The 21,343-nt window shown below is 43.3% G+C and overlaps 1 pseudogene; it reads right to left on the reverse strand.

Moving 5' to 3' along the window:
* Window positions 1-361: 361 nt before the first annotated feature.
* LOC126189211 (5S ribosomal RNA) lies at window positions 362-478 on the reverse strand (annotated as a pseudogene).
* Between the last annotated feature and the right edge of the window lie 20,865 nt (window positions 479-21,343).

Here is a 21,343-nt window from a genome sequence, read left to right on the forward strand (position 1 = left end):
ACGGCTCCACATCCCCTGGGCACCTTACAGAACAACACTGATTCTCCTCTTGCACGTCTCGCTGTGGTCCCTGCTGCAAAACGTGGTTATTCAGGGTCTTGACAGTTGATCTCACTAATGTGACTGGACAGTGTATATGCATGTAATTTAACAAAAAAAAGCACTCTGTCTTCAGGCCACGAGTGGCCTACCGAGACCATCCGACCGCCGTGTCATCCTCAAGGGAGGATACGGATAGGAGGGGCGTGGGGTCAGCACACCGCTCTCCCGGTCGTTATGATGGTATTCTTGACCGAGGTCGCTACTATTCGGTCGAGTAGCTCCTCAATGGGCGTCACGAGGCTGAGTGCACCCCGAAAAATGGCAACAGCGCATGGCGGCTGGATGGTCACCCATCCAAGTTCCGACCACGCCCGACAGCGCTTAACTTCGGTGATCTCACGGGAACCGGTGTATCCACTGCGGCAAGGCCGTTGCCACAAGGAATTTAACAACCTCTGGAAAATTGTGATGTGTAGCAACAATAACGTCTTACATTGTTGCAATAAAAGTCGCTAAACGAACATTCACTAAAGTCTGTAACCTGTAAGCTATTGTAGGATTATTATCAAAGAATGATGAAATGTTTTTAGGATCCAGCACAGCTATATTTCCAATGCGAAGTAAAGAGTCTTACTAAATTAACGCTACGTGTCGCTGTCCTAATTAGTTTTGCTTTCGCCGTGTGCCGATTTTAATATCAGTAATCTGTGGCGACACTCGTTCTTTCATATTCTTAAGATTGGTTTGTGGTCGCTTACGAATCTTCATTTACAGGTAAACTATCATTCTCTTGCAGCTAAGTACACTGATGGAACGATACACCATGTAACAACTTCTGTGAAAGTTCACTACAGGACGAGTGTTAAACTTCCACCCATTCGGAACTGATACACTCTAGTAATCATCGAGGCGTGGAAACAAACAGCCTGCCAATGTCATCTTGAGAAATATCTTACCATCCTTAAAAGACTTGCTGTGTATGGTGAAGGAAATTGCTGGCTGGAGGGTGTTTTCAAAGTATACATCTTCTTATGACATCGCAGACATGCAATATGGTTGTCAAGTCAAGGGGCCAGGTTCGCCAGCCAACGATTTTGACATTCCAGAAGGTGTTTGTGGTATGAAATGAAGTGTGTAGAGTAGTGTTATCCGACTGGAATATGCCTTTTAGTACCTGGCCATGAAAAGGATGACAACATAGTTTACCATTCCTGCCACCGCGTACTGCCAAGCATTCACTCATCGTTCGACAATTAGCAAATCAGTTGTGTTCATATTAAATAGCTCTTAACACCTTGATTCTAGGACTAGATGAGGCATGGGTCTCAAGAGTCCCATTTTCCTGCAGTTTTTCAGCATGTCATCTAGGGAAACGCTGCGTCCGCCAGACCACCAGAAAAAAAAATTGCTCACTGTTCCAGTAGACCCTGGCTCCAACGCTTACAAGTCTTTGTTGTTTGTGGTATAGTGTCAGCGGCAAATGATGTGTGGCAGCTGGAGATATCAACCCAACTTCCAATGATCAGTTCCCGACGATTCGTGATGACACTCTGCCGGTAAGCTCTCCCCAAGTATCAGCTGGTGTCATCCGTTTATTCGTGAGAGTCGATCAAGCAACCGTACGGTTTCCTCACGGTGTAGTCGTTCTGCAATATCCGTTGCTACACTGTTGCCTGAGTCAACCGCGTCTCCACTCGTTCTGCATCTATTGCACTGTCTGTGCGTACTGTCGTTATGCTCCCAAGTCCCTCAGGCTAATGATACGATCTATCACAAAGACCTAATCATGGGAATAATCTACACGTGCACGTCCTCCGTGCACACTGTGTAGCGATGTCGATCTTGAAAGTTTCAGTAACGTTAGATGCGCCCAGCAGCCATCATACACTGTTTTTCATCTGTTGGAATGGCTTTATCTACATCAAAGACAAGCTTGTATAGGCATGAAATTTTAGTCAACATATGCTTGGATCCTAGTGACAATTTCATACTTCATTGTAGTATTTTACGTTTGAAATATCACGTAAATTGAGGTGTAAAAATTGTATTAATTCTTCTATTGGAAGGTGTCTTGAACAGAGATTATAAGATGAACATAGAGAAAAGTAAAACAAATATAAAGGAGGGTTGCCAGATTAAGTCAGGTGATGCTGAGGGAATTAGATTAGGAAACGACAGTCTGAAAGTAGTAACCGGCGAAATGTAGAAGGTAAAAGTAAGAATGATATAAAATGTCGGTTGGCATTGTCAAGAAAGTCTTTCCCGAAAAAGAGATACGTGTTAACATCGAATGTAAATTTAAGTTAGGAGCCGGCCGGGGTGGCCGAGCGGTTCTAGGTGCTACAGTCTGGAACCGCGCGGCCGCTACTGTCGCAGGTTCGAATCCTGCCTCGGGCATGGATGTGTGTGATGTCCTTAGGTTAGTTAGGCTTAAGTAGTTCTAAGTTCTAGGGGACTGATGACCTCAGAATTTGAGTCCCATAGTGCTCAGAGCCATTTGAACCATTTTTTAAGTTACGAAGAGCGTTCTGAAAGTATTTGTGTGGGCTGAAGTCTTATGTAGACGTAATTCATGGGTGACGACCTTAGATGTGAGAAGGAATAGAGGATTTTGAAATGTGATACTAGAGAAGAGCGTTGAAGATTAAGTGGGTAGATGAGTAACAAATGAAGTGGTTGTTGAATCGAAATGAGAATAAAACGACATTATGGCACAACATGACTAAAAGAACGGCTAGGTTGATGGGAAACATCCAGAGGCATTCAGAATTTAGTTAATCCGGTGATGGAAGGAAGTTTGTAAGGAGGGACAGGCTAGGTGTAAAAATTGTAGAGAAAAGAATGGAATACTGTAATCATTTTCTTAGTTACGCAAAGGCCTTGAGAGACAAACTAGCATGAAGACGCTTGAATTCGATGACTTGCTATCGATCGATCTTTGCATTGGTCCGTGGTGTCTTGGCCGCTGGGCATTGGCAGTGATCGTTAACATCCTAGAGGACAATAAGAACGTCCCCGTCTTCCCAGTTCTTCGGCAGGTGACAAGAGTTGGTTTTGTTTCCCTTCTCTTTTGATTTCGAGGCATAGTTTTTGGTGAATGTGGGTTACAACGACATTTAAACAGCTTGCTTAATCGACATATAGTCCTGGAAATATGTTACAGTATGTGGCTTTTACTTGTCACAGTGTTGTGCAATGATGAATTCTCAATAAAAATCAACTGAAATAAAATTCTGTTTCGAGAAAAACTGCTTTAAGCAATGTATACCTGCAATGAATTCTAGTACTTGTCCACCTGAAGGTAACAAAGTTAAGAAATACGAATTCACTTCTTGTTAGAAGTGACCAAAGATTTACATAACGTGTACCTTACCTGTTATTGAAGACCTGTATCACTTACTTCCTACAGCGAAAAAGAGAAACAGTCTCAAGCTGAAAATTCCTCCAGATCAAATCTATGACCCAAACCAAACCTGCCCTTCGTAGGCAAATGCTCTTCCGACTTTTTTTGACTCGTTTGACCCATACAAGGACCACGGTGCTTGTGTTTTTGCTGTGCTGTTGTCGTCACTTCTGGTGTTCTTGCTGAAGTTTAATAGCTGTTATTGTGTAAGTGCCTTGATTTCTTCTATTAACCCAGAATATTTAATTTTACTGCTGAGTTGTGTCTTTCGTGTCTCAGACCGTTTCCTCTCTCGTTGTGGTTAACTTCCCTAAGCGATTTTAGGAATGGTCTAGTTTCAATAGGTAAGTGGTAGTTACCCCTGTTATTAAATCTTACCTAATATGTAGTTTGGCAAGATGTTTATCTGTTTGCTTGATACACAGAGATCCAGCAGCTTTACCCTTGTTGTCTAGTCTCAAGATCTTATAGAAGGGCCGATGAAGATCCATGCTATACAGGTGCCCATAGAATGCTAGTCGTTTATTTCTGATGACATCGATGGGTTTTGTAGAGTTCATGTTTAGGTCTGTTCAAGGATCTCCGATCTGTTAGGCTCCTTGGTTCCATAATCGTTGATAGAAATTTGGTTTCTTGGGATTCGAGGAATGTTATTGGGATCTTCTTGGCTAGGGATAGACACTGTGCTGTATAGAGGAGTAACGATCTGACTATAGTGTTAAAGTGTCTTAGTCTGATGTTGATTGAGGAAGAAATTAATTAATTTTATTATATCACTTGATGTGGCAACTTCTGTTTTATTATATGCTAAAGTTTAGTTTATTCTTTAATGTAATTTAGATGGTAAACAGAACTGTTCTTTTCATGGAACTGAGAAAAAGTAATGATGACTATAGATACGTATTCCATAATTCTTAATTTGTAAAGTAGTTTCTCCTTCTTCTGAAACGCTTCATGTCTCTCTCTGTTCACGAAACTTACGTTTCTTTATAAATGCATAGAATTCTGGTGTTTTGTTTAAATGCTGCCAGTTGGTTATCTACACAAACTGAAGTTCTTGTTAAGGAAAAGTAGATAAACCAATAAAATAAAATTCTTTTCCTTCGTTGTGATTTTTTCCCACATCGAATGTGTAAGTTGCGTTTAAAATAGAAATAAAGTAATGAGTAGAATGGAAATAAAATAATGAGTAGAAGTATTAATCTTTAACACAAAATAAAAAGAGAGGACTCTGCAATCTACAGGCCGGTCTTAAATTCTCAGATGCACGGGTACCACCCTCTTGCGAAGTGTGCAATGTCGTTTTGATAATTTCGTTTTTTTGCCTTTTTTTTGCAATTGACGGTGTAATGTTGTTAGTCTCGACTTAAACTTCGTTAAACTCGGTGTTTCTGATGTTATCGCGATGGTGTACGATCTGAACCGTCAGCCAGACTACCATATCCTTTTCCTGGCCGCGGCATCGTTCTCTGTCTAGTATTAAAAGTTCTTGTATTGCGTTGCCATCCTCAGTAGTGATTCAGTCGTTCATTGTCTTCAATCGCCCGAGATATCCAGATCCCTCTCACGACCCGCCCTGAACCTTTTACTTTCGTCTGTAGCTCTCTGCCACTTTCCATATTTCACAGAAGTTATCCTGCTTAGCTTACTGGATTATTACACCTGAAAGAAAGGATAGTAACTAAGCTATGCGTAAGTCACATCTCCGAAATCTCCTTCCGTCCAGGAATGCCAGTCCCACAAACTATGCAGGAGATTTTCTGTGGAAGTAGGAGAGGGCTACAGGAGAAAACAAAGATGTGAGGGAGGGTGATGAGAGGTTCCGGGATACATTGGTCCGCAGAAAATTGTCGGGTAAAGTGAAAGTTCCGGGTTCGAGTCCCAGTCTGGCACACGCTTTCAATATGCCCGGATGTTTCACACCAGCGAACATTCCACAGCAGACTGAAGGAACCGTTTTAGTCTCAAGCTGAATCACGCTAGTGTTCGGACTGTTGACGGCACCAGCAACGCCATAGAGAACATACAGTGTCGTAGTATTGATTTTACGTTTCTCGATTCAGGCGGCCCTTTCAGTTACCTCTTCGATTGCTGGCCACAGCTGGCGAGACGGCCTCGGAGTGGGTGCTCCAGTGGCAGACTGACCTTGAGGAGACGCGCTGCCGGTGTGGGGATTAAAGGCGACGGCGCGAGCGCCCGGTGGGAGTGGCTGCGGCTACGCCTCTGCTCGGCGCGCCGTGGCCAGCGAAGGCCGCTGAAATATTGATCAGCGCCGGCTGGGCTGACCGGCGCGCCGCGATGGTATCGCGTGGCGCGGCCTCCCAGCTGACAGGCCGTCACGTCTGCCCGCGGGGGCGGCGAGGGCGGTGGGGGCGGCGGGGGCGGGGCCGCGCCTCCCCGCCTCGCGAGCGGCAGCGCGGCGCGCTTCCCGACACGCGGACGGCGCCTCATCACCTTACAGCGAGGTGCCGGACCGTGCATCTCACCGATTTAAACGAACTTCGATGTGCTAGTGGAGCAAGACTTTAAAATAAACTGCTGGACAAAAAAAAAAAAAAAAAAAAAAAATCACAACACTATGAATTTACAGTCAGGCAGCAGTTAGAGTTGACGGTAAATTGAGTTCATGGTTCAGAGTAGTTTCAGGGGTAAGACAAGGCTGCAACATGTCTCCACTGTTGATCATATTATTTATGGATCATATGTTGAAAACAATAGACTGGCGGGCTGAGATTAAGATATGTGAACACAAAATAAGCAGTCTTGCATATGCGGATGACTTACTTGTGATGGCAGATTCGATTGAAAGCTTGCAAAGTAATATTTCAGAGCTAGATCAGAAATGTAAGGACTATGGTATGAAGATTAGCATCTCCAAAACGAAAGTAATGTCAGTGGGAAAGAAATATAAACGGATGGAGTGCCAAATAGGAGGAACAAAGTTAGAACAGGTGGACGATTTCAAGTACTTAGGATGCATATTCTCACAGGATGGCAACATAGTGAAAGAACAGGAAGGGAGGTGTAGCAAAGCTAATGCAGTGAGCGCTCAGCTACGATCTACTCTCTTCTGCAAGAAGGAAGTCAGTACCAAGACTAAGTTATCTGTACACCGTTCAATCTTTCGACCAACTTTGTTGTATGGGAGCGAAAGCTGGGTGGATTCAGGCTACCTTATCAACAAGGTTGAGGTTACGGATATGAAAGTAGCTAGGATGATTGCAGGTACTAGTAGATGGGAACAATGGCAGGAGGGTGTCCACAATGAAGAAATCAAAGCAAAACTGGGAATGAACTCTATAGATGTAGCAGTCAGGGCGAACAGGCTTAGATGGTGGTGTCATGTTACACGCATGGGAGAAACAAGGTTACCCAAGAGACTCATGGATTCAGCAGTAGAGGGTAGGAGGAGTCGGGGCAGACCGAGGAGAAGGTACCTGGATTCGGTTAAGAATGATTTTGAAGTAATAGGTTTAACATCAGAAGAGGCACCAAAGTTAGCACTGAATAGGGGATCATGGAGGAACTGTATAAGGGGGGGCTATGCTCCAGACTGAACGCTCAAAGGCATAATCAGTCTTAAATGATGATGATGATGATGATGATGATGATGAACACTATGAAGGAGTTATTCGCCATAAACGAAAGTTGGTACGCGTGTTTCATGAGCCCTAGCTACCTTCGATATTGGGCGTGGTGAGTTGATGTTAGTCGGGAACACCTTTAAAGCGACAAAGGCACCATTATCAACATCTCACTGAGTCTAAACGAGATCGTGTATTAGGGCTACGAGAATATGGATTTGCCTTCTGCGATACTGCAGAAAGGGTTGGCAGGAGTGTAGCCAGTGTAAATGACAATTGGCAACGGTCGTTACGCCAATGTACGGTCGCAAGAAGACTGGGCTCCGGACGTCGACGTGGCACCATCGTGTTCGACGAATGGCGCTGGCGCGTCGTAGTGCATCTGCAGCAGCAATTTGAGCAGCAGATGGCACCTCAGTGACTCAACCAACTGTTGCAAATCGGTTAGTTCAAGGAACGAGGCGCCCCGCTGCGTGCATTCCACTGGCTTCAAAACACCGCCATGTGCGACTTCAGTGGTGTCAAGAGGGAGCTCGGTGGAGGGCAGGGTGGAGGTCTGTTGAGTTTTATGATAGAAGCTGGTTCTGCCTCGGTGCCGGTGATGGCCATGTGACGGTTTCGAGGAGGCCAGTTGAGGGCCTGCAATGAACCTGTCTGTGTGCTACACGCACTGGACCTACCTGAAATTATGGTCTCAGGTGCAATTTCGTATGACAGCAGCGGCACGCAGACTGACTGCAAAGCTGTGCGTTAATCTGGTGATTCTACCTGTTGTGCTGTCATTCATCAGCAGCATTCCAGGGAGCGTTTTCCAACAGGATAGCCGTGGCAGCCTTACCACGGTTCGCGCGACTCCCCGCATCGAAGGTTCGATTTCTCCATCGGGCATGGGTGTCTGTGTTGTCCCTAGCGTAAGTTAGTTAAGGGGCTCCGGAACGCCCTATACTTGCAATGTTAAAATAACGCTTATAAATTACATCTTTCTTCACAAAGTATTTTAGGTAGGAAGTTGAACTTTTTACAGATTATTTATTGGAATATGGGCTACAACTTAACACAGAGATTTTACAAAATTTTAGTTCAGTTATTAAAGATGATTTTTTTTCAATTGTAATGAAAATTCACAACTTTTTTTGCAATTTTTTATTTATATATTCAAAAATATACAGTCTTTTGGAAAAAGGCTGTGTTAAATTATGCAGAAGGTACTGTGTAACATTTACTGAAAGTTTGAAACAAATGTGTTTGGAAGATCCTTAGAAAACATGTAATTAGTATGAGAAAATAAAAGTTTTGGGAATCGAGCGACAAAGATTGGATTAACTTTTTAGTGCATTCCAGGTCCATAGGATGGATTATCTTCATCCTCTGCAAACTCCTCCTCCAGCTTCCTCTTGTTCCTCCTCCTGTTTACTCTTGCTTGTATTTCTAGACTCTTTACAGCCCTGTCTGCAGCCCGAAGGCGTTCCTTGTCTAAAACAAGCATCGCTCGTACCATGTTAGAATGTTATCATTTACAGTAATAACACATACCTTTGGCTTTCCAACATTTCTCCTTTTCTTAGAAGCCTTCAGAGGATTTCTAATAACTTTACTTTTACTCATTATTATACTTCAACAAAACAGAGACTCTAGAAACAGAATTAATTACGAATATTTTCGAGATAACGACAGAGTAAATAAACATGAAACAATCGACAATCACACCAGCGATATATATTGAACCATCACTGGTTAGCCACAACACATACTTTATCTCACATCACTAAAATGTACCTGATGAACACGGACGTTAATAATAACACCATTTGACAGCAGTTTAACAGCGCCACAGTGGGTCACGCCCATGTAGAACACATTTCAAAAAAAATTTAAAAATAGTTGTAGTCTTCGGAATTGAATAAATTATATATCTATTAAAAGGTAATAGTCCGCAGATTCAGAAAACGCAAAAAAGTAAAAATTGAACTTTTCATGATTTTGAGCTTTTCCGGAGCCCCTTAAGTCAGACGAAGCATTTTGCAAGCCTAGGGACCGATGACCTTAGTGGTTTGGTCCCACAGGAACTTACCACCAACAGGATAACGCTCGCTCACATACTGCTATTTTAACCGAACATGCTCTACAAAGCGTCGATATCTCGCTTTGCCCATCTCAATGACCATATCTGTCTCCAATCGAACATATATGAGACAACATCGGACAACAAGTCTAGTGTCATCCACAACCAGCAGTAACCGTCCTTGTAGTGATCGACCAATTGCAACAGGCATGGAAATCAATTCCACAAACTACATCCGCCAACACAGTGCATACACATTTGCATCCCTGCATCCAACATTTTGACGATTACGACCGTTATTAATGTAGCAGCATTTCACATTTGGAGCGGCTTATCTCACGCTTAGGTTAACCTGTGATCCTGCAGTGTTAGTAACTTGAATTCGTTACCTAGACAAACGTATTCCCGAAATTTCATTAGTCTACATTAATTATACTTTGCTGCTTCGAATCATTTTTCCATCAGTGCAATTCTAGTGAAAAGTCAAGATCGCAGAGCTTTCCTTTGCGGAAGAAACATAAGAAAATCAAAGCTTTTGGTGCTCAGCGTCACAAAGAGTGAATTCAGAACACCTCTGACACTAGAAATAAAACAATATTTCGCCCAGTCAGAAATATAATAATTCCTAACTGAGATGGGCAGCACTAACGTATAACAGAAGTTATTCTAGAACACATTCAAACATTACTTAGTTAAGATAACCTTGTTTTGCCCAGATAAGCCATACCGGGTGATGCAAAAAGAAAGAACAAATTTTATTTGCATGTTACAGACAAATTATATGAGATAAAAAAACGTCGCGTATGTCGCTGGATAGAGGAGGTTTCAAAGTTGTCACACAGCTGCGCTGTTGGTTGTTTGTAGCAACATGGTGACTACGCCACAAGATAAGTTTTTTTATGTGTAGGAATTTGCGCGAAGTCAATCGATTGGCCAAACGCAACGTGCAGTCCGCCGTCGATTCAGCAAAATGGTGCAAATGGCTCTGAGCACTATGGGACTTAACATCTGAGGTCATCAGTCCCCTAGAACTTAGAACTACTTAAACCTAACCAACCTAAGGACATCACGCACATCCATACCCGAGGATTCTAACCTGCGACCGTTGCAGCAGCGCGGTTTCGGACTGAAGCGCCTAGAACCGCTCGGCCACAGCCAGGTAAATGTCAATTCTTGGAACAACCGTAGGCGGGCTCGATTCAACAAGAAGCCACCAAGGCACAAGCAGATTCATGACTGGCATACCAAATTCATGGAAGGTGGTTGCATCTTATGCAAAGGGAAGAAGAGCACTTGTCGGCGACGCACGTCTAATGAAAATGTCGAGCGAATCTGGCGTGCGTTCAAATGGAGCCATCGGAAGTCCACAAGACGGGCAGGCCAGGAACTTCAACTTTCACAGACAACGGTGTGGCGTTTTCTGAAACGATGCCTGCGTATGAAGGCTTACAAGTTGCAGTTACTGCAGCAACTGCGTCCCGGTGACTGTAACAGAAGCTACGAACTTTGCATTTAAATTGACTAGGATATAGTAGAGGACACTTTTCCCGAACGACTCATCTTCTCAAAAAATGGTTCAAATGGCTCTAAGCACTATGGGACTTAACATCTGAGGTCATCAGTCCCCTAGACTTAGAACTACTTAAATCTAACTAACCTAAGAACATCACACACATCCATGCCCGAGGCAGGATTCGAACCTGCGACCGTAGTAGCAGCGCGGTTCCGGACTGAAGCGCCTAGAACCGTTAGGCCACAATTGCCGGAGACTCAACATTTCGCAGCAATTGACGTTTCATCTGTTGGGTAAAGTAAACCACCGTAAAGTAAAAATTTGAGAGTTAAATAATCCTGTCGTCTTCCTCGTTGACGAAAGAGACTCACCGAAACTAAATGAGTTTCTTGCCGTTTCCGTTCACAAAGTTTATAGACCTTTTGCGAAGGAAATTGTAATACGAATGTCATACCTGGACATGTGCAAAATTGGTTGTTTCCTCAACTTTACGAAGGTGTTTTTATTCTTGTGCATGATGGCTCCCAGACTCACTTTCACCTTGTATTGCGGCAGTATTTGTACAACACTATCCCACAACGTTGGATTGGAAGAAGTGGACGACAAGACCTTTTTCGTTGCTTTCGGTCTCCCATGTCACCAGACCTCATAACTTGCGACTTTTTTGCTGTGCGGGTACATGAATGGCAGACTCTTTGTCTCGCCAATGGCAGGTACTCTTCAAGAGCAGATAAATCCAACAATTGAAGCTGCTGATTCAATAAACATGGACCTGTTGATTCTTATGTGGAACGAAATGGACTACTGTTTTGACGTTTCCCGAGCAACGGATAGTGCTCATACTGAGTGAAGATGATACTCAAGCTCAACAGGAACAGGCGGAACAGTTGAATGTGACGCAGAAAGCCGGCTTGAAAGATATGGGAAAGGTGCCGAAAGTGGGAAAACGGGTGCGCATGAACTGAATTCAAGACAGCAAGCAAATCGGAAGACTACTTTTGATATTCTGCTCGCCAGATACAAAAGAAAGACGTTTCTCCATTGAATAGTGACAGGGATGAAAATAGATATATTTTAAGAGTCCTAAGCGTCGTAAATCATCGCTGAATCCAGGACAACCATTCACATCCATTGCAAGACCAAATCTCTTTGGAAAGAAGACAATGCTTTGTGTTTGGTGGGACCGGAAAGCTGTCATCTATTACGAGCTGCTAAAACCTGCTGAAACAGTTAACGATGATCACTACCAACAGCAAATAAACGATTTAAATCGAGCATTACGTCAGAGACGACCGGAATATTGAAAAAGGCAACACAAAGTCCTATTGTTCCATGATAACGCGCCGTCACACACAGCAAAACCGGTTAGGGAAACGATCGAGGCGTTCAGTTGGGAAATACTAGGGCATGCGGCTTATTCTCCAGACTTGACTCCGTCAGATTATCATCTGTTTGCATCACTGGGACACGCTGTCGCTGAACAACGCTTCAGTTCCTATGAAATTGTACGAAAATGGCGCGCTGACTGGTTCGCTTCAAAAGAAGAACTGTTTTTTTCGCGTGGCACACATAGCCTTCCGGAGAGGTGGGAGAAATGTATTAATAGCAACGGAGATTATTTTAAATAAAATATTCTTTATCAGTTTCAAGGCCGGCCACGGTGGCCGAGCGGTTCTAGGCGCTTTAGCCCGGAACCGCGCGACTGCTACGGTCGCAGGTTCGAATCCTGCCTCGGGCATGGATGTGTGTCATGTCCTTAGGTTAGTTGGGTTTACGTAGTTCTAATTCTGGGGACTGATGTCCTCAGATGTTAAGCCCCATAGTGCTTAGAGCCATTTGAACCATTTGGACCATCAGTTTTAAACAACAGATGTGTAATTATTGCAACCAAATTCCGGTTTCATACTTCTACACCTGGTATTGTGCTTGCGCGACCTTAAAACTTTGAACCTTTCTCTATCCAGTGACATGCGCAACGTGATTCTATCTTTCACAATTTGTCTACGGTAGACACCTAAAATCTGCAGAATGAAACTTTCACTCTGCAGGCTAGTGTGTTCTGATATGAAACTTCCTGGCAGGTTCAAACTGTGTGCCGGACCGAGACTCGAACTCGTGACCTTTGCCTTTCGACGCAATTTCTCTGCCAACGGAGCCCTCAAGCACGATTCGCGACCCGTTCTCACTGCTTCAAGGACGCGTCGCGAGTCGTGCTATCTCAGATGCCAGAGCACTAGGTGGCGAAAAGCAAAGGTCCCGAGTTCGATTCCCGGTGCGGCACACAGTTTAGATGTGCCAGTAAGTTTCAACTAACATCTGTTCCTTGTTTGTAAATCATTCTGTATAAGTAGGTTCCAACTAAAAATCATGATTTTATAGCCAATGACTTATTTTGCAAGCGGCATCCTGAATCACTAAGACAAACAACCGACTCACCGTAATTCTAAAATTTATTACCAGCAACCTTTACCATCTCCGAGACCAGCCTCAAAAGACCACTACACAGAACTATCTACTACATTAAGCATAAGAAGAAGTAGTACAATACATATTAACTTGTTACTAGTATTCAACCCAAGAACCAATGCCCCACTATCTCTATAAAATCACAATTAAAATATTGTATCAGACTCTCTTACTCCACTCCCGTGCCGTGCAACCAACCAACACGACCTCGCCGTGCTTCTGTACAACTGTAACAGATTAAAGCCGACTTCTCCTACCTAGATGCACACTGACACACTCTAAACTAATGGTTTAAATACTCTTAATGTTGGCCACTAGCAGATATGGCCGAAAAAATCACACGCCGTTTCGTGCATTGCACATTCTTGCCGTAACCAACTATTGTGGAGTCCCCCTTACTGGCTGTGAGCTGCCGTCTGGACACTACCAAGAAGACACCGTCAGCTATCTAGACCGACAGTGTCCACGAATAGCTGGCCATAGTTCGGGTTGACCGTTGTAGACTGCTGCTGTATCGCCCTGCTCGGTTCCACAGTACTCTCCCCTGCAGTCTGTTTTTCTGACTGGCCACCAACCAACACTCTGCTTGTCACCAGCTGAAGACTACGGCCACGCCTTGGCCAACCACACTGACTATGAGAACAAGGATGGCTGACTTCCCATACAGCCCCGGCACCGAGCCCATGGATTGTCCGGCACTGCCCACGGAGGACTTCAGCACTTTACACAAGTTGATGCGGCCGCGCCTGCACCGCCCCGCTGACTATTTCTTCCCAACGCTCCAGCCACATCGAGTCCTGGGTGCTGCCATGGCGAAGCAGACCACTGGGGCCGGCCCGCCATATCAGGTACAGGCATCCACTACAACTTGTCTCACGCTGTCTCCAACAGCCTCACTCTGCTCCAAGTCGATGTCCTCACTGGTGCTCCAAACTGTAGACCCCTCTCTCCTCATTCACGCTACCACAGCAAAGCTCGGAGCGGGCTCCTGCTGTCCAAACGCGACCGAAGGCGCCACTGGAGCGAGTACATCGCCTCACCCACACAATTTCGACCATCTGGGTGGACGGAAAGAGAAGTATTGCCGTTAAATTTCGTATTTAAGTGCAACCCACATTACGTATGATTGTATAACTGTGATGCGATGGAACAGTGTCTCACAATCAAAATAGCTGGTGATATTAATATAATTGCGAAGTAAATTAAATACTGGGTGATCAAAAAGTCAGTATAAATTTGAAAACTTAATAAATCACGGAATAATGTAGATAGAGAGTAAAAATTGACACACATGCTTGGAATGACATGGGGTTTTATTAGAACAAAAAAAAACACCCCATATTGATAGACGCGTGGAAGATCTCTTAGTCGCGTCGTTTGGTGATGATCGTGTGCTCAGCCGCCACTTTCGTCATGCTTGGCCTCCCAGGTCCCCAGACCTCAGTCCGTGCGATTATTGGCTTTGGGGTTACCTGAAGTCGCAAGTGTATCGTGATCGACCGACATCTCTAGGGATGCTGAAAGACAACATCCGACGCCAATGCTCGGACATGCTTTACAGTGCTATTCACAACATTATTCCTCGACTACAGCTATTGTTGAGGAATGATGGTGGACATATTGAGCATTTCCTGTAAAGAACATCATCTTTGCTTTGTCTTACTTTGTTATGCTAATTATTGCTATTCTGATCAGATGAAGCGCCATCTGTCAGACATTTTTTGAACGTTTGTATTTTTTTGGTTCTGATAAAACCCCATGTCATTCCAAGCATGTGTGTCAATTTGTACCTCTCTATGTACATTATTCCGTGATTTATTCAGTTTTCAAATTTATACCGACTTTTTGATCACCCGGTATATCAGAGAGTATGCAAGACCTTATTACGTCTGCAACTCGTGGTCTAGTGGCTAGCGTTGCTACCCCTGGAGTCCTGGGTTAGATTCCCTGCCGGGTTGGGGATTTTCTCTGCCCGGGGACTGGGTGGTTTGTGTAGTCCTCGTCATTTCATCACCACCACCCCTCCTGACAGTGGCCAGATTGGACTGCGTAAAAAATTGGACTGTGAAAAAATTGGGAATTTGTACGGGCGCTGATCACCACGCAGTTGAGCGCTCCAGAAACCAAACATTATCAAGTATATCATTACAGAATACTTTGTATCAACACCTACCAAAATTACGATAACGCCACAGTCAAACATAACAGTCACGACACTCCGCCTCGTTTTTGCTACCCACTTCGATAGCAGCGAGCCAAGCGGCGAAAAGCGACACTTCGGAATATCTGAATACGATATCGGATGAGTGCGAAAGCTCCCGCCTATACTAATTTGTACCATAGTTTCTTACAATAGGGAGTGTATGTAGTACCATAAAAACCAACAAAAACTAAAAAATTATGCCATATTAGTCATTCTTTAGTTTCCTAAGGACCCTTGGAGAAATGAAGCGGTACATTGCAGAACAGTCTATTTACCATTCCCTTGTAACATACAGATACTGAAGAATGTCGTTTTCTTTTAATAACTAAAACTTGTTAATACACACCAGATGACCTGACCTTTCGCAGGACGTCATTACCCACCAATGCGAAATTTTGTTCGCTACACCTCCAGTCACATCAGTGAATGTGGAACGTAGGAAACTAGTAAGGAAATACCAAATAAGCCACCACACATGTAACTGAAAGGAAAACCAGACAGACGTGATAGGAAAACGTCAAAAGCAATACAAATCTTTCCCAACATAGAAGAAACAAATTCCATAATTGTCGCTACGTCTGAGCCACAAGCGGCAAGAATATTCAATATATTCGTTTCGAAGCGAACTTAATTACATTTACAAATACATTCGTATATCAGGAAGTCGACTGAAGTGTAATGCTGAATCATTAGACTCCATAAGAAAATCTTTACTCGCCAAAAGAAGTCCCTGACGTAATAAGAAACACACCACGATTTGACTGCATTGTTGTTTGAGAGGTGGCAGAAGCCCCCTCTCATATTTCTATCTTACTCTGAGTAATTCGATTTTCCTCTCTAATTGCATGCGGTGAAAAGTTGCTATTGCTTCACACGCGGACTTCCCACGCAGCGTCTCTCGTCACCCAGGTGGTCCAGTGACAGGTGGGCTCTGCTGATCTTCAAAGGTTAAGCCGACGGGTGTGAGGGAGTCGAGTGAATGCTTTCCAGACGCCGACATTGTCATAATAGCAGTGGAGACACGCCCGCAGGGGCCTGAAGGAGCGGCTGGGCTAGAGATTCCGGTACTTCGCAGAAACTTAGCGAAAACACTTTCTGGCGGGCTACCAGCGAGGCGTGGGAATGACTTGTGTCCCCAGGCAGTCTTGGCGGGCAAATTCCCGCGTTTTCTGCAAAATCTAACTGTGATTGGCTTGCTGAGGGCATAGCTCCGTGACGTAGCAAAATCGGCGCAGAAACTGGCGCCAAGAATCTCCATTGGTGAAATGGTAGTGCTTCGGCAATAGAGTGGAATTTTCCGCCGGTTTTCGAGTTGCTGATTGTAACGTTTAACCACGGCCACTGTCGTGGTCGCCGGAATGTTCTGTGTTCGGTTTGTACGGGTGCTCTGGTGGGAGTTGGCTCTCGCCTTTCGGTCGGAGTAGGTGACGAGACTGAGCTCTCGCTGCTCTGGACAGCCTGCCTTCCGTTGGCTGCCTAATATACTTTTATTTAATTGTAACTGTTTGACGAAGTTGCTGAAGTTTCGACTTTCTGAGTACAGTTGGCAATTGAGCGTTCTGCGTACAAGCGGCCTATTGTCTGCCTTGAGCAGTTTTGGCTAAAGTTGGCTGTATCGGAGTTACTGTGTGACTTCGCTTGTTAAAATCAATCACTGTACCGTCAGTGATTGTGTGGCGAGCCTTCTTTGTCTCCCTCAGAGGCGCATTTGTATTGCCAGGAAGTCTTTAGTCTGGAACAACCAGACCAGGATAATTTGTTTCGGGCTATACTCGCGACGTTATCATCACCATGACGGGACGTCGAAGCAATCAGTCATCGCCTCCGGTACGCCAGATCGTGTCCTTGCAGTTAAGAAGTCAGCTTGGTAATGTATGTCTGCAGCACCGGCAAAGCAGGCAATTTTGCTAGGTGATAATCAGAGCTCAGCAGAGCGCTCCTGTTCGTCTTTTCTAACTTTGTTCTGTCTTGAGTGTTCATTGTCTGAGTTCTCACTACGGTAACAGCAATTAATGTTGGGTTGGCTGTGTGTTTCTCTTAAGATTTGAGTTGCAAGGAATTGGCTCCACATACCACTTCGTCATAAGTGTCACAATGTAGTTTAGGGACAACTTCACCTTCACAGCATTTGTTTGAGTATCCAATTTGATGTATTGTAAATGTTTCATGTGTTTTGTTTATTATTTTGCGTTTAGTCATAATAAATCGTTGTTATTTTGGACAGAACTTTCATCTGTTAATCGGTAGAGCAACCCTATAATTTCTAACTACGTTAATGAAACTTTCGTTTATTTAATTTATTTAACAAATTAAATTATTGAAGGTGCCAAACTCTTTTCTAGTCCACTTGCAGGGTCGATTACAGTCAGTTCGCGTTTCTTTTTAATCCATGTGCAACAGAAAAAGTCGGAGTTAGAATGGGGGGGGGGGGCCTTAGAGCATCATTTACATACGAATATTCTAGAAGAATTTAGTGTTAAATACACTTCTAGCCCCGGCACCTCGCATGTTTATTAAATAACGTCCCAGATTATGGCCTTTTTGCCATTTTTAAATGATTGGGTTTATGTCATTAACAAATATTACAGGACATCAAGCTCAAAATGGCCATAAATTAAGGAAAATATTGAGTCCCCACGAAATGCCAGATGTAAAATCACCGTCTTGTAAAAACATCAGTAAATAATAGTTTGCGTACGTCATATTTAGTAATAACAGTTTTACTTTGGTATATAAGAGATGAACACATGTCTTTGAGTCGTAATGATGGCATAAAAGACCCAGCCTGGGTTGTGATTAAATAAACAACAATACAGTCAAATGGCGGTGTGTTCATTTAAAAATTATTGTATGACTGTTGCTCAGCAACATCAAAAACTGGCTGTAAGAAGAACAGACAACACAGAAGTATAAGGTTCTCATTCAAGGAATATGTATTTATGTTCTCATACTGTCAGCGGAGTAAGCTGCAATTATACACGTATTCGAAAATACAGGGTGACACAGAATAACAGGAATGTTTGAAATGATTAGTAGCAGACATAGGCCAGGTGGCAGCACTGCGGGTTCGTGACAGCGAGTAAACAATCCGCCATTTCAGTACTCATGGATCAGTGTAACGGACAACAGCGTACGTTAGCCATAAAACTGTTTTATAAAAACAATGATAGTTTGGTAGCGGCGCAGAGGGAGTTTCGACGTTTTTATAATTTAGGACATCATGATGCCGTTCCGTCGAAACATGCGATAAAAAGTTAGATTAATAACTTTGAAGAGACAGGATCTGCCCTCGAGAAGAAATCAACACGACGACCAGGAAGTGTGCGCTCTCCAGTGAACATTGATGTGCGCGAGTCTGTGTTGCGGAGCCCACAGCGCCCTATTCGTAAGCAAGCGGCAGTGGTTGGAATGTCCCTGGAGAGTGTTCGCAGAATTCTTGATCTTGATTTAAAATTTCATCCGTACAAACTACAGATGGTGCAACAATTGATAGCGAACGATTATCGGTTACGATTAGGATTCTGTCAACAAATGATAACGAAAATGAACAATGACGATGAATTTCTGCCGGCCGGAGTGGCCGTGCGGTTCTAGGCGCTACAGTCTGGAACCGCGTGACCGCTACGGTCGCAGGTTCGAATCCTACCTCGGGGATGGATGTGTGTGATGTCCTTAGGTTAGTTAGGTTTAAGTAGTTCTAAGCTCTAGGGGACTGATGACCACAGCAGTTAAGTCCCATAGTGCTCAGAGCCATTTGAACCATTTGATGAGTTTCTAAACACGTTGTGGATGTCAGATGAGGAACATTTTCATCTCACAGGTTATGTGATTAACAGAGCTACCGTTACTGGGCAAACATAAATCCCAATTATGTTCATGAGCGCCCTTTACACGCTAGTAAAGTAACAGTATGCTGTGGCGTTTCACCACATGGGATTATCGGACCGTATTTTTTCACAAATGAACAGGGAAACACAATAACTGTCAATGGCGATCTTACGTGGAGATGTTACCAACTTTCTTTACACCTGCATTCAACAACTTTCCAAACGTTCAAGAAGTCTGGTTTCAACAGAACAGAGCGGCATCACATAGTGCACGGCAATCAATGGCATATGTGCGAGAATTGTTTGGCAACCATGTGATCTCACGCTTCGGTAACATTCCCTGGCCCCCTAGATCACCAGATTTATTCGTTTGTGATTTTTTCTTGTGGGGCTACCTCAAGAGCAAAGTCTACACGACTCGACCAAGAACTCTGAATAAGTTAAAACAAAGAATTTGGGATGCAGTTCACAGCATCCCAGCTGAGATTTGGAGCGGTCAATGAGGAATCTCAACAGCTGGTTTCACGAATTTATTCGTACAGGAGGACCTATCTAAAGGACATAATTTTAAAAAAATGACAAATGACAACAATGTTTCCTAAATGGCAAAGTTGTAAGATTTCAATTACTATGAATGCAAGCTCTTTCCTTCATCACTTCTAGTTTTATTGGATTGTGGTAATGTTCCCCTTTTTACGTGTCACCCTGTATTTAATCATGCATAACCTGTAGCTTGTGTCACTGAATCAATGAGATTCGGCTGTTTTTATATTTACCTCACAATAATTCATGACTCGTCGTAATTTATTAATGCAAAAATATAACAATTATTTGGTTAATTAAGGAGAAAAATTATTAAAACATATCCTTATGGTGTATGTGAGTGCCTTCTTTCTCACCGCTCGGAGCGCTAGTGTCGCTCCATCTTTCAACGGTAAGAACTTTCACACCAGAGAACGTCGCAACTGTGTGAATAATCGTGTGATAACACCTACTATAAATAAGTCAGTGTGACACACAGTGTAATCAAATAAGAACAATCTGTCTTCTATTTATTATATCGCTGTCACGTGCATCACATCACGCTGGATAATGAAGGCACTAGCTTTAAGAAAAATGCATGTTATACAGACAATTAGCATAATACTGTAAGATGTAACTACAACTGTGAAATCTTTCATCGCAGATATGAAATTCATTTAAGTGTAATGACATAAATAGAACTCTGCACTCGAAATATATTCTAAATACAAATCCGTAAGTACTTACGATATGAACCATTTCATCATTGATACCTTTATTATCCGCATTCAACACATCCAGCCATAACAAATGTTGTTCTCTGCAACAGATGGCTCGTGAAAATGGTCAAAGGCCGGAACTAGTAAGCCAGCAAATGAACAGCAGCTTTGATGATAAATATCTTAAAAGTCTTTTCTTTAATAAGTGCGAGCTGCAAGACACGATGCACTGAAAACTTTTTAATCTAATATTGGTTACTGTGAGCGTATAGTACAACACGAAGAATACGTGATTAACTTTATGGGTGATATCATGGCGAGTGGAATTTGCTACACTGAATTGCCACCTCTTGCAGCAGGAATGTCAAAAATCCGGCAGTAGTGGCGCTCGCTGTATTGCAGTAGTTCCAGTAATGAAGATTTTTGTGAGGTAAGTTATTTGTGAAAGGTATAGTTTAAAGTTAGTCAGGGCCATTGTTTTGTAGGGATTATTGAAAGTCAGATCGCGTTGCGCTAAAAATTATTGTGTGCCAGGTTAAGCACAGTCGTGTATAAGTTGTTCTAAGGGGACGTTTCATATGGCGACTTCTTCAAAACGTCGAATGACTCTGCTGTGGGTTTGCTCTGTTGTGGCCCATTACCTGTCTGCATGTCAAGAGTCAGCACTGTCTTTCCGTTGGAAGGACCACACTACTTCTTCAAGACTGCATGTAAATCCACTACTTCTGTGTGCAATTTCTTTTACTAATGAGACTTTGTGAAAAAAAACTGTAATTACTATTATGATGAACAATCTGGACTGTCTTTATGGACTGTGAGAAAATTTTAGCTTTTGACCAACATTGTATTAATCATTGTGTGCATTTGATATCTTTCTTACTGTAATTATGAAAAAATTTTTCAAATCTGTATTGGCCACTGGCCAAAAAAATTTGTAAAATTTTTTGTGGGGAGCATGGGGGCTATGTAAGTAGGCTGTTTAGATTTTTATATGGGTAATGC

This window comes from Schistocerca cancellata, chromosome 5, assembly GCF_023864275.1.
Source record: "Schistocerca cancellata isolate TAMUIC-IGC-003103 chromosome 5, iqSchCanc2.1, whole genome shotgun sequence".
In the NCBI taxonomy this organism is placed as follows: domain Eukaryota; kingdom Metazoa; phylum Arthropoda; class Insecta; order Orthoptera; family Acrididae; genus Schistocerca; species Schistocerca cancellata.